Raw genomic sequence first — 14,146 nt, 5'->3', positions numbered from 1 at the left:
TGTTGCATCGTCAGTTGGTGAGTCTGTATGTAAAAAATAATAATGTGAATTTTAATCCGGTTTGGTATTCTAACTTGTATGTTTTAAAGCATTGTTGTTTCCCTTGATTTTATTGTTTTCTCTTTTTGTAAGCAGGTTTGAGGGTTTATTTGTTTTTTACTGTCAAGCAGTGTATAATTTTTATGGAGTAAATGAATTTTAAAAAATGAATTTTGCAGCTGGAAAAAAAAAAGATTAATGCACAGCTGGGTGTGCAACAGTATGATTCTCACCAGACGATTATTTTAACTAAATTAAGCAATGTGAGCAGGGGAGGCAGGGGAGCAGGAACCAACCAGAACTAAACCAGTAACAGCCTTAGAGACATAGCTGTCAACTTTTCCCTCTTCTTGCGAGGAATCCTATTTGGAATAAAGGGACACGTTGACAGCTATGCTTAGAGGATCAGACCTATGTGCCCCCACCTCCCTCAGAGCCCAGTACCCTTTTTCTCTCATTGCCCAGCCAGACACCCCAGTGGGGTCCCCATAAGGCAAAGAGCCTCTCCAGGGTTTGTTCATCTTTTACCCCCAGCAACTGTCGGGCAGACGTGTGCAACCATTGATCTATCAAGCTCAGCTGGCAGCAATGGCTGTCCAGTGCTCCAGAGTAGGAATCTTTCTCAGCTCTTATTTATTTCACAAAATCTATGTACCACTTGATTGTTTTTTTTTAAAAAAAAAAATCAGCAAGAACCTCCAAGTGGTTACAAAAGGGAAAAAACAATAAAATCAAGCAAAATTTACAACAATGGTTTAAAACATACAAATACTTAAAATACTAAAATGCAAAGTTCACACCAACTTTCTAAGCATCTGGACAGGCCTGTCTAAACAAGGATGTTTTTTGCAGTCAGCAAAAAGAGCACAGGGAAGTTTCCTGCTTGATAGGCAGGGAATTCCAAAGTGTGGGAATGTTCAGGGTGGCAGGAGAGGATATGTTGTTTATTAGTATCCTTCCTAATTTGCATTAGCAAGTTCCTTTACTTAGCAGAGTTTACATTCCGCTTTTTACATGCACAGCTGATAGCTGGTTGCAGGCTCGTGTGAGCCGCTCACTATTATACAGTTCAGTCTGTCTCAGATTGAATTGTACATTCCAGGTAAGTTCCCTTGAATCCCTCTTAAAAGAATAAAGACGTCACAATCTGAAATATACTCAGAGTCGCAAAGTGATTTCATGCTCTTTATTCAGCTCATAGTGGTGAGGAGGAATGAATGAATGTCCCCTCAAAGTATCTGCTTTATATACATTATTTACACAATGGGCTGCACATGATTGGCTAATTCTGGAATTCTACTGTAAGCCAATCAGGTTGTGGATTCACTTATATCTGGAGCATGATTGGGTGGTTCCTGCCAACCAATCATACTGCTGCATTGTTCTAGGACCAATCAGACTGCTGCATTCTGAATCCTATTGTTCTAGGACCAATCAGTCTGCTGCAGTTTGGATCCTATTGTTCTAGGACCAATCAGTCTGCTGCAGTTTGGATCCTATTCAACTCAGTACATAACACAATCTTATTCAAAGTCAATAAAAGAAGTTTACTTACATCAGTTCACAGTTGGATCCCTGAAAGCTGACTTAGTTACAAATATGTATATGTGGATCTACCCCATATGGGGAAATAATCCCAGTGCTTCTGCTAGCTGAGAGCTAACAGAGCAGTCCTAGCCAAAAGCTGGTCAAATGAAGAAGGAAGTGAAAAAGGGAGAGGTGTGCTGTGTGACTCGTCCATTTGTTACCTGGACAGGTTAGGTCATGCCCGCCTTCTATCACATGCAAAGGAAGGATGCTGCAGCCAGGAGGAACAGGAAGTTTAGACTGGCTGGACCAAACATTCCCTCATATGTCTTCTCTAGCTGGGAGAGATCATCAGGGGGTTTGGGCTGGGTGTTCATCAGTATGCGGATGATACCCAGCTCTACCTCTCTTTCAAATCAGAACCAGTGAAGGCAGTGAAGGTCCTGTGTGAGTGTCTGGAGGCGGTTGGAGGATGGATGGCGGCTAACAGATTGAGATTGAATCCTGACAAGACAGAAGTACTGTTTCTGGGGGACAGGAGGCTGGCAGGTGCGGAGGACTCCCTGGTCCTGAATGGGGTGACTGTGCCCCTGAAGGACCAGGTGCGCAGCCTGGGAGTCATTTTGGACTCACAGCTGTCCATGGAGGCACAGGTTAAATCCGTGTCCAGGGCAGCTGTGTACCAGCTCCATCTGGTACGCAGGCTGAGACCCTATCTGCCTGCAGACTGCCTCGCCAGAGTGGTGCATGCTCTGGTTATCTCCCGCTTGGACTACTGCAACGCGCTCTATGTGGGGCTACCTTTGAAGGTGACCCGGAAACTACAACTAATCCAGAATGCGGCAGCTAGACTGGTGACTGGGAGCGGCCGCCGAGACCATATAACACCGGTCTTGAAAGACCTACATTGGCTCCCAGTACATTTCCGAGCACAATTCAAAGTGTTGGTGCTGACCTTTAAAGCCCTAAACGGCCTCGGTCCAGTATACCTGAAGGAGCGTCTCCACCCCCATCGTTCTGCCCGGACACTGAGGTCCAGCACCGAGGGCCTTCTGGGGGTTCCCTCACTGCGAGAAGCCAAGTTACAGGGAATCAGGCAGAGGGCCTTCTCGGTAGTGGCGCCCTCCCTGTGGAATGCCCTCCCACCAGATGTCAAAGAGAACAACAACTACCAGACTTTTAGAAGACATCTGAAGGCAGCCCTGTTTAGGGATGCTTTTAATGTTTGATGTATCATAGTATTTTAATATTCTTTTGGAAGCCGCCCAGAGTGGCTGGGGAGGCCCAGCCAGATGGGCGGGGTATAAATAATAAATTATTATTATTATTATTATTATTATTATTATTATTATTATAAGGAACGTTGTACTTGACTGCTTCTCATGGATCACATCCCACACAAAGTTTATGTGCTACCACTCTAAGTTGTGCCCGTTCCACCAATTGAATGGGTCGAATGGGCACACATGGGGCAAGATGATCTCGTAGGTACACTGGTCCCAGATTGTTAAGGGTTTTATATGCTAGTAGTAACACCTGAGATGCTTAACTTTCCCGCCCCAATCTGGCCTCAGTGATCCATGCGACGGTCACCTCCAGGCTTGACTACTGTAATTCGCTCTACGTGGGGCTGCCCTTGAAACTGTCCCAGAAACTCCAGCGGGTGCAGAATGCTGCAGCGAGGCTCCTCACGGGGTCTCTGCCATGGGAGCATATTCACCCAGTGCTTTTCCAGCTGCACTGGCTCCCGGTGGAGTATCGGGTCAGGTTTAAGGTGCTGGTTTTGACCTTTAAAGCCCTTTGTGGCTTAGGGCCCTCGTGTTTATGGGGCTGCCTCTCCTGGTCTGCCCCGCAGAGGACCTTAAGGTCCATGAATAACCATAGTTCAGAGGTCCCGGGCCCTAAGGAAGTCAGATTATCCTCCACCAGGGCCAGGGCCTTCTCAGTGATGGCTCCAACCTGGTGGAATGCTATGTCCCATGAGACCAGGGCCCTGAAAGATTTAACTTCCTTCTGCCGGGCCTGTAAGACAGAGCTATTCCGCCTGGCTTTCAATTTGAACTTAGCCTGATCTTTTATTCCCCTTCCTTCCCCCCCTCCCCTTTTTATGAAGATTTCCCACTCTGGGATCCCACAGCTGATTCTCCCCTGGTCTCCTCACTGGCCCAAATAGGACTAACTTAGCCAGCTAGCCCTGGTGACCATCTAATGTTTATTGGATGGATTTCCCCCCTAAATTGATTTTTGAATTCTGAATTTACTGTTATTCATGTTTAATACTGTATTTTGTGCTGTTTTTTGTTGCATTAATTAAGTGTTTTAAATTTGTTGTTAGCTGCCTTGAGCCCGGTTTCTGAACCGGGAAGGGCGGGGTATAAATAAATTATTATTATTATTATTATTATTATTATTATTATTATTATTATTAATCTGCCATGGGTTCGGGCCCCACGTTGGGCAAAAAGATTCCTGGACTGGATGACCCTTGCGGTCCCTTTCCAACGCTCCGATTCTGTGTCCTATGGCGCAGAGCAACTTTGGCTGTGCCAGGCATGAGGCTTAGCCAGTCAGCCAGAACTGTTCCCCTGGACAAAGGAACTGGTTTGGCAAGCTCGCTCTCCTACGTTCCACTTCCACAGATTCAGGATTCGTGGAGAAGGGGGCTGCTGGCCAGGCTATCTCTTCTCTGACTCCACACGACTGGAGGTAGCACTGCCTCTGAAAGCCACTGACTGGAACCCGCAGAAGGCGAGAAGGTTCTTGCACTCTGCACTGGTCCTGTTTCCTGGTTTCCCTTTATGGCAGTGATGGCCAAACTCAACCCTCCCGCTGTTTTGGGACTGCAACTCCCATCATCCCTAGCTAACAGGACCAACCAGGGGTCAGGGGTGATGGGAATTGTAGTCCCAAAACAGCTGGAGGGCCAACTTCGGCCATCACTGCTTTAGGGTATCACTGTGACAACAGGATGCTGGAACTAGATGGGCCTGATCCAGCAGCTTCTTCTGATGTTCTTGTTATCTTACAATCCTGAGAATGGGAAGGGACTCCAGGCATCATCCAGACTGACCCCTCCCACCAAACCCACAGCAATATGCAGACTTCGGTTCTGCAGTACAGTGGTACCTCGGGTTACATACGCTTCAGGTTACATACGCTTCAGGTTACAGACTCCACTAACCCAGAAATATTACCTCGGGTTAAGAACTTTGCTTCAGGATGAGACCAGAAATCGTGCTCCGGCGGCGCGGCAGCAGGAGGCCCCATTAGCTAAAGTGGTGCTTCAGGTTAAGAACAGTTTCCGGTTAAGAACGGACCTCCGGAACGAATTAAGTACTTAACCCGAGGTACCTCTGTAGTCATAAGTGTGCACAGTTAAAACTAGGGAGTTTGCTCTCAAGGGATGCGGTGATGGCCGTGGTGTCAGGATCCAGCAAATCTGTGGAGGAGGCACAAAGTTAAACAGACAAGGCCCATTGCCCAGAGCTCTCATCCCTCTCAGTTTGGCTGGTTTCTCCCTGAAAAAACACACCAGTATTTGTCCTGGCACTGCCAGCTGGCTTGTGGGGAGGGCAATTCTTCTTGCCCTGCAAGTGAACCCTCTCCTCTCTGGGTCAGAGTCGCCATCGCTGCATGTGGTTTGACACTGAGCCACGAGGAGGGAGGATCCTGCCCATTTCGTTGGCTCTCTGCTCTCTCCTCCCTGGAATGGTGCCCTGACTCCGCAGGAGGGGCTGGGGGGGCTGAGTGTCTGCAGAGGGGGTGTCACCTGGCTAGATTTCTGCAGGGGTGTCTGATCTGAGCACCTGGAGCCAGTTGCCCTCTGTACCCCATTCCCTCGCCTTTGCCCCCCCAACCCCGTCTGCTTATTTGATTAAATCCACTTATTGCACCACCAAGATCTTTGTTCCTTTGCTTTCCCTTCTCGCCATGAAGACTCAGGCACGGCAGTTTAGGAAAGATGTTGACGAACAGGACCAAAATGTTGATGGCATTTTACCACTGTACTGTGGAGAGTGTGTTAACTTATGGTCTGTGTGTGTGGTTTGGGAGCTGCACGGTCAGGGAAAAAACAATGCTGTCCAGGGTTGTAAAGACTGCGGAGAGAATAATTGGGTGCACTCTTCCCACCTTAGATCAAATTATGCTTCCAGGTGCCATAAGAAAGCTGCAGAGATAGCGCAGGATAGTGCGGACCCCAGAAATGATTTCTTTCAGCTTCTGGAAGAAGGTAAAAGGTAAAGGTAAAAGGACCCCTGACCATTAGGTCCAGTCGCGGACGACTCTGTGGTTGTGGTGCTCATCTCGCTTTACTGGCCGAGGGAGCCGGCGTGCAACTTTCGGGTCATGTGGCCAGCATAACTAAGCCGCTTCTGGCGAACCAGAGCAGCGCACGTGTCAGAGCTGCCTCCAGGTCCCAGCTCACAGAGGACCAACGCTAGGCTGTAGTTATGTACAAAAGTCTTTATTGAGGTTCAGTTTCCATTTTAAAGCCGCAGCGTGCAGCTCTACGTCTCGACCTTAGACCGGCGAAGTCCCGTCTGAGTCTCCTCCCCTTCCACACCAGTTTAAGACTCTCGCCTTGCTCCACCTCTTCCTAAGTTCCTTTCTCCTCTGGGCCCTCCTGCCCGCTAGGGTTTCATCCTTCCTGGACTCCTCTGACGCTGACCCTGATGATTCTTCCCCCTCCTTCCGGCGGGCTTTAGGACCTGGTTCCCTATCCGGGCTACCTTCTGTGCCGCTCGCCTGTACATTTGAACTTGGCGCGCGCGCCCAGCCTGCAACTTTCCTCTTGACCGTTCCCTCGCTCTCCGATGGAGGCGTGGCCAACCCTGACTCCTCTTCTCTCGCTGGTGGTGAATATGTGGGCTCTGATACCTGGGACTCCTCCCCCCCACTACGCTCTGGTGGGGAAGCTGGTCCTGATTTCCAACTGCTGCTCTGGGAGTCCCCGCTAGCCCCTTGTTTCTGGGGTGTCCCCCTTGGGTCCCCCCTTGCCCTGCCCATCGGCGCCCCCTTCTGTGAATCTTCCGATTCGCTGAAGAGGCTCACGGAATCTATTGGGCTGCTGTCATCCTCTCCTACGCTGCCCTCGGATTGCTCCCCCTCGCTCTCCATCTCCTCTCCTCCCTGCGCTCCCGCTGAGTCCCTGACAGCACGGAAACACCGTTTACCTTCCCGCCGGAGCGGTACCTATTTATCTACCATTACTTGCAATTTGACGTGTTTTCGAACTGCTAGGTGGGTAGGAGCAGGGACTGAGCAACGGGAGCTCACCCCATCACGGGGATTCGAACAGCCAACCTTCTGATTGGCAAGTCCTAGCCTCTGTGGTTTAGCCCAAAGCGCCACCTGTGTCCCTTAACATGGGGATTAGCAGCTAATAAAAGTTTTGGGGCTCTTTTCTTTGGGGCTTCCATCTTGTTCCACCTTGTGGCAGGTGGGAGTCCTGTCGCGACAGTCTTCTATAAAGACCAAGCCTACTGGCTGCTGTTTTGCTCTGGTATTCCTGGCTGGTGTCCTTGTTTTTTGTACAAAGGAGCCCTCAGAGTTCTCTGTTAACAAGCCCAAGCCACAAAGCACATACAAAATGCCATGGTTCCCCTTCAGACAGTCTGCAATGCTTCTGGTCAGACCTCACCTGGAGTACTGTGTCCAGTTCTGGGCACCACAGTTCAAGAAGGACACTGACAAACTGGAACGTGTCCAGAGGAGGGCAACCAAAATGGTCCAAGGCCTGGAAACGATGCCTTATGAGGAACGGCTAAGGGAGCTGGGCATGTTTAGCCTGGAGAAGAGGAGGTTAAGGGGTGATATGATAGCCATGTTCAAATATATAAAAGGATGTCACATAGAGGAGGGAGAAAGGTTGTTTTCTGCTGCTCCAGAGAAGCGGACACGGAGCAATGGTTCCAAACTACAAGAAAGAAGATTCCACCTAAACATTAGGAAGAACTTCCTGACAGTAAGAGCTGTTCAACAGTGGAATTTGCTGCCCAGGAGTGTGGTGGAGTCTCCTTCTTTGGAGGTCTTTAAGCAGAGGCTTGACAACCATATGTCAGGAGTGCTCTGATGGTGTTTCCTGCTTGGCAGGGGGTTGGACTCGATGGCCCTTGTGGTCTCTTCCAACTCTATGATTCTATTCTATGATTCTACGAATGCCCGTTGCCCAAAACTGCAGGAATGGGAGAGTTTCCTTTTGTGCTCATGTCCTCCTTGTGGATTTCCCAGTGTGGCAACTGGCTGGTCACTGTGATTGCAGGATGCTGGACTCGATGGGCCTTTGGCCTGATCCTGCAGCCTCTTCCTCTGTCCTCACCCCACCCGCTCCGAACTGCATTTAAGCCAAGCACCCAGGGGTGCCATGCAGCAAGGCCACAAACGCGGCTGTCGGTGAACTCTTGTTTTGCTTTGGTTTTGTATCCTTAAGCCTAGATTGCATTTTCTTTTCTTTTTGTTGGTAATATTGAATTTCTTGCCAAACTGTAGAATTTTTGTCATTTTATAACTCAACTCCCCATTTTGCATAGCCGTATTTTCAATGCTCTGCATTTCGGAAGTTTTTGAATATTCACCATAACTTTGGGCAACTGCTCGAAGGGAGCTGGGATGACTGGTTTGTGGTTGTTCTTATTTTTACTATTATTATTTGGGGGGGGGGTTGTATTGTAATTTTTTTGGTGGCGATCTGCCCTGGGATCAACAGATGAAGGCGGCGCACAAATTTAATTAATGAATCCTAATAGCAGCTCATGGTGGGAAAGGTCCATATGACTCAATCGATCAGTTTTCAACCCAACATCTTCACGTTCTCTGTGCCCATTCAGGAAATGACTTGAAGCTGTCAAAAGCCCAGGAAAGGCCACCTCTTCCCTCATCCGGACATTACAGCATTTGTTGTTGTTTTTTCAATATAGCGACCGAGTGGCACATTTCTGCCAAGCCCCTCCCATTTTACGCACTCTGCCCCCCCTTCCCCTCCGCAACAGATACGGTCAGTACCCCCTAATAGCTTATTCCCCAGGCTTTCGTCTGTCTGGCCTAGAGGAAGCGGGTTTTCTTTTGTCGACTGAGATCCAGAACGGGGAGGGGAGGGAATTTGAAGAAAAAACAACCCCATCCATGTCCTTGGCTCACCTCTCAGCAAAAGGGATGCTCGGGCTTCCTTCAGAGGACCAGACCTCTTATGCCGGGGATGTGTCTCAAAATACTGTGGGGCTGTTCCTGCTTCCTTGATGCTCTTAAGCAAAGTTTGTGGCACCAGACAGAAAGGTTGTTGCTTTTTTATTCCCCTGGGGGGGTGGGGTGGGAGGGAGATGACCGGTTGCTCTCAGGGGTGAAGGAAGGCCAGGAAATGAAATCACAGGACTGTAGAGTTGGAAGGGACCCCCAAGGGTCATCTAGTCTAACCCCCTTCATGGCCTAGGACCCTCGTACCTACGAAACCGCCTCTTCTGGTATGCCCCGCGGAGGACCTTAAGGTCCATAAAAAGCAACACCCTAGCAGGCCCTAAGGAAGTCAGATTAGCCTCAACCAGAGCCAGGGCCTTTTCAACACTGGCCCCGGCCTGGAGGAACACTGGAGTTTCTGGGTCAGCTTCAAGGGCAGCCCCGCATAGAGCAAATTACAATAATCAAGCCTGGCTTGAGTACAAGCAGGATTCGAACCCAAGAACAACTTTCCCCTCCTGCGTTTTCCAGCAACCAGCAATTCAGAATTGCTGCCTCCATCCTGGCTCATAGCCATTAATAGTCCTCTCCTCTTGCATGAATTTGCCCCATACTCTTTGAAAGCCATCCATGCTGGTGGCCCTCACTACCTCCTGTGGCAGGGAGTTCCGAAGTTTAACTCTGCACTGGGTAAAGAAGAACCTCCTCTTATCCCGAATCTTCCAAGGCATTCATCTTCCTTGGATCTCCAAGAGTTCCGGTGTTATGAAATTGGTTGTCTGAAGGAGTCCTAAGTCTTAGCTCTGGGCATCTGCCCTCATCCTCAGCTTGCCCCATTTTGTTAATTTGTGTTTGAGGGAGCGGGGCGATGGTTTCATTTTTATTATGTATTTTGTGTTTTCATCTTGCTGTGAAGTTCCCTGAGATCTATGTGTGAGGAATAATAATAATAATAATAATAATAATAATAATAATAATAATTTATTATTTGTACCCCGCCCATCTGGCTGGGTTTCCCCAGCCACTCTGGGCGGCTTCCATAGAAACCAAAAAACACTAAAATATCACACATTAAAAACTTCCCTGAACAGGGCTGCCTTAAGATGTCTTCTGAATGTCAGGTAGTTGTTTATCACTTTGACATCTGATGGGAGGGCGTTCCACGGGGCGGGCGCCACTACCGAGAAGGCCCTCTGCCTGGTTCCCTGTAGCTTTGCTTCTTGCAATAAGGGAACCGCCAGAAGGCCCTCGGCGCTGGACCTCAGCGTCCGGGCAGAACGGTGGGGGTGGAGACGCTCCTTCAGGTATACTGCGCCTTTGAGGCCGTTTAGGGCTTTCAAGGTCAGCACCAACACTTTGAATTGTGCTCAGAAACATAATGGGAGCCAATGTAGGTCTTTCAAGGCCAGTGTTATGTGGTCTCGGCGGCCGCTCCCAGTCACCAGTCTAGCTGCCGCATTCTGGATTAGTTGTAGTTTCCGGGTCACCTTCAAAGGTAGCCCCACGTAGAGCGCATTGCAGTAGTCCAAGCGGGAGATAACTAGAGCATGCACCACGCTGGCAAGACAGTCCGCGGGCAGGGAGGGTCTCAGCCTGCGTACCAGGTGGAGGTGGTAGACAGCTGCCCTGGATACAGAAATGTTGCTTTTTCAAAAGGCCATAAGGTTGCAATGGCCAGGTAACCACAAACTTGCTTGATACTTATATCTGGAACGGCTTGTGATTAGAACACCCATTATCAGGGCGGCGTTGCAGCAGAAATATGGGTTATCTGTATGTTTTAGCAGATATAGAACTCATTCCCACCCTGCTAGTGGTAAGGTTGTGGTGTTATTGCTTGAGTCAGTGTGCAAAAGCATAACAACATGGGCAAAATAAGGAGGAAGAAGACCCCTAAACAGAATAAACACACATTCAATTACAGAATAAACATATCCTCTGTATCAGAAAAGCAGCCCTGCGAAAAATGCTCCCCTTCACTGAATCAAACCAAAGCTTTGGAAGAAGCAAAGATCACCAGTGTCGAAGCAATGATTCTTCAACATCAACTTTGTTGGGCTGGTCATGTTGTGCGGATGCCTGATGATCGTCTTCCAAAGCAACTACTCTATTCCGGACTTAAAAATGGGAAGCGTAATGCTGGTGGTCAACAAAAGAGGTTCAAAGACTTCTCAAGGCAAATCTAAAAAAATGTAGTATAAACACCAACAATTGGGAAACACTGGCCTGCGAGTTCTCCAGTTGGAGAACAGCCTTTACCAAAGGTGTCCTGGGCTTTGGAGACACTCGAACTCAGGACGCAAGGGAGGAACGTGCTAAGAGGAAGGCACACTTGGCAAATCCACACCATGATCAACTTCTGCCTGGAAACCAATGTCCCCACTGTGGAAGGACGTGTGGATCCAGAATTGGCCTCCACAGTCACTTACAGACTCATTGTTAAAACCGTGTTTATTGAAGACAATCTTACTTGGCTACAAGTGATCGCCAAAGAAGAAGAAGAGTTGGAGGGGGACTCACAAGGGCATCTAGTCCAACCCCCCTGCAGTGCAGGAATCGCAGCTCAAGAATCCCTAACTGAGGACTTCCTGATTCACAAATGATTACACCTTGGAAGTCCCAGGCCACAGGGAGGTTAGGCTGGCCTCAACCAGAGCCAGGGCTTTTTCAGCTATGGCCCCAACTTGGTGGAACGCTCTGCCACAAGAGACCAGGGCCCTGCGGGACTTGACATCTTTCCGCAGGGCCTGCAAGACGGAGTTGTTCCGCCTGGCCTTTGGTTTGGACTCAATCTGACCCTTATGTTTCCCTCCCCTTATGGTTTTGATCTATGGGCTACTATTAAAATGAGGCTGCATTTTAAATTATATTTTAGCCTGTATTTTAAATTGGTTTTGGTTTTTTTAATTGTAATTTTACTGGTCAGGGAGGATCGGGTACAAATGAAAAATTATTATTATTATTGTTGTTGTTGTTGTTGTTGTTGGCGTGGGGCGACAGCGAATCCCCTAGACAAAGACCAGCCCTTGTTCACAGCTGATCTGGTTGCTATATCGGGGCACAAAGATTTGTAAACAAGAGAGAACGTTAAAGGTGTCTCTCTCACACCCATCCACACCCCTGGCGTGCGGGCCTGTAGTCCTCCCTGCTCCAGCGCCTGCCCCACCCAGCTGCCCCGTCGGCTCCTGACGTGGGTGATGCATCCGTATGAAGTATTTCCTCCCGTCCGTCCGTCTGTCCATCCTTCCCTTTGCTGCCATCCAGGCCAAGAAGGTGTTATTTCTGTCCTGCAGGCCATGCCCTCCTCCGGCTTGCTCACCGCCATGGCAATGTGTCATCCTCTCAGCAGAAGGTCCCCCGAGACGGGCAGCTTAAAATAGCCTCCCTGCTGTTCGCTGAAAGAAAATCATAGGAAAATGATGTGCTGTTTAGTATTTTGACACCTAGTAAAATTGCCAAAATGTATAGAACCAGTTCAAACATGTACTGGAAATGTTAAAGGAAAGAGGGTACATTTTATCATATGGGGTGGTTGTGTGGGGTGGTAAAAGCTTTCTGGGAAACGATATATAATGAGGTGGGGAAAATGTTTAAGTTAATTTTTGTTAAAAAAAACAGCAGAGGCTTTTTTTGTTAGGCATGGCCACTGGTCCCATCACTTCCTGGCAAACAGAAGGGGAAGAAATGGAGGCAGTGAGAGATTTTACTTTCTTGGGCTCCATGATCGCTACAGATGGTGACAGCAGTCAGGAAATTAAAAGACGCCCGCTTCTTGGGAGAAAAGCAATGACAAACCTAGACAGCATCTTAAAAAGCAGAGACATCTCCTTGCCAACAAAGGTCCGTATAGTTAAAGCTCTGGTTTTCCCAGTACAGTGGTACCTCGCAAGACGAATGCCTCGTAAGACGAAAAACTCGCAAAACGAAAGAGTTTTTCGTTTTTTGAGTTGCTTCGCAAGACGGATTTCCCTATGGGCTTGCTTCGCAAGACGAAAATGTCTTGCAAGTTTGTTTCCTTTGTCTTGCAAGTTTGTTTCCTTTTTCTTAAAACCGTGCATTCACTTCAAGGAGCAACTCATCGCACGCGGTGTGGTAGCCTTTTTTGAGGTTTTTGAAGACTTTGGTGATTTTTGAAGCTTTTCCAAAGTCCGTGCTTCTCAAGACGAAAAAATTGCAAGACGAAAAAACTCGTGGAACGAATTAATTTCGTCTTGCGAGGCACCACTGTAGTGATGTATGGAAGTGAGAGCTGGACCATAAAGAAAGCTGATCGCCGAAAAATGGATGCTTTTGAATTCTGGTGCTGGAGGAGACTCTTGAGAGTCCCATGGACTGCAAGAAGATCAAACCTCTCCATTCTGAAGGAAATCAGCCCTGAGTGCTCACTGGAAGGACAGATCCTGAAGCTGAGGCTCCAAGACTTTGGCCACCTCATGAGAAGAGAAGACTCCCTGGAAAAGACCCTGATGTTGGGAAAGATGGAGGGCACAAGGAGAAGGGGACGACAGAGGACAAGATGGTGGGTCAGTGTTCTCAAAGCTACCAGCATGAGGTAGACCAAACTGCGGGAGGCAGTGGAAGACAGGAGTGCCTGGCGTGCTCTGGTCCAGGGGGTCACGAAGAGGCGGACACGACTAAACAACAACAACAAGGTTCTTAGGGATATTTGGCCACTGCCCCCTTTGGCCTGATCCAGCAGGGCTCTCTATATGAAGGTCTACTGAAACAGCAGAACCTCCATGGCCAGGACAGTCTACCTCTAGGAATGGCAGGAACTGCTCACGCACTCGAATCCTGCTTGCGGATTTCCTAGGATGGGCATCTAGTTGGCCGCTGCGATGCAGGCTGTTGTGTTCTTGGAGAACCTCCAGGCCCAGAGGCAGTCTATCTAGATTATTTGGTCCCTTTTGGCCACAGGATGCTGTACTAGAAAAGGCCCTTGCCTGGTACAAAAACCAGGCTCTCCTGACGTTCTCACGCACCACCACCCCCTTCTCTCTCCGGCCCTCGCTGGGCTGCTCCCTTCCCTGCACGAAAACGTATTTTATCCCTTTTTTGGAGAGGCAGGGCTGTTTTGAAGGAAATGCACTTCTGAGCTGGAGCGTTTTCCTGCGTTTCCCAGATAATAAACATCCCTCTGACCCCCCCTCACCCCCTCGCCTCTGGTGCTCCGTCCAGGGGGAATACGTGCAGGAGGGCAGTTGGAAAAGGGGGGCAGCAGAAGGCGGGGCACTTCCTTCCCTTAGGCTGCTGCCCTGTGACCCACAGCGCCCTGACCCCTTGTGCCAAGCGTCTCCCCACCAAGGAGGGCTGCCAGGCGCCCCCCCTCCAAGGCCTAACCGACCTCCAGGTCTGACGCTATCGCTAGATTTATTTCTTCCCTTGCCACCTCATTCTAGTCGGGCTGGTT

The sequence above is a fragment of the Podarcis cretensis genome (assembly GCF_951804945.1).
Source record: "Podarcis cretensis genome assembly, chromosome: 8".
In the NCBI taxonomy this organism is placed as follows: domain Eukaryota; kingdom Metazoa; phylum Chordata; class Lepidosauria; order Squamata; family Lacertidae; genus Podarcis; species Podarcis cretensis.
This window is presented reverse-complemented; position numbering follows the sequence as displayed.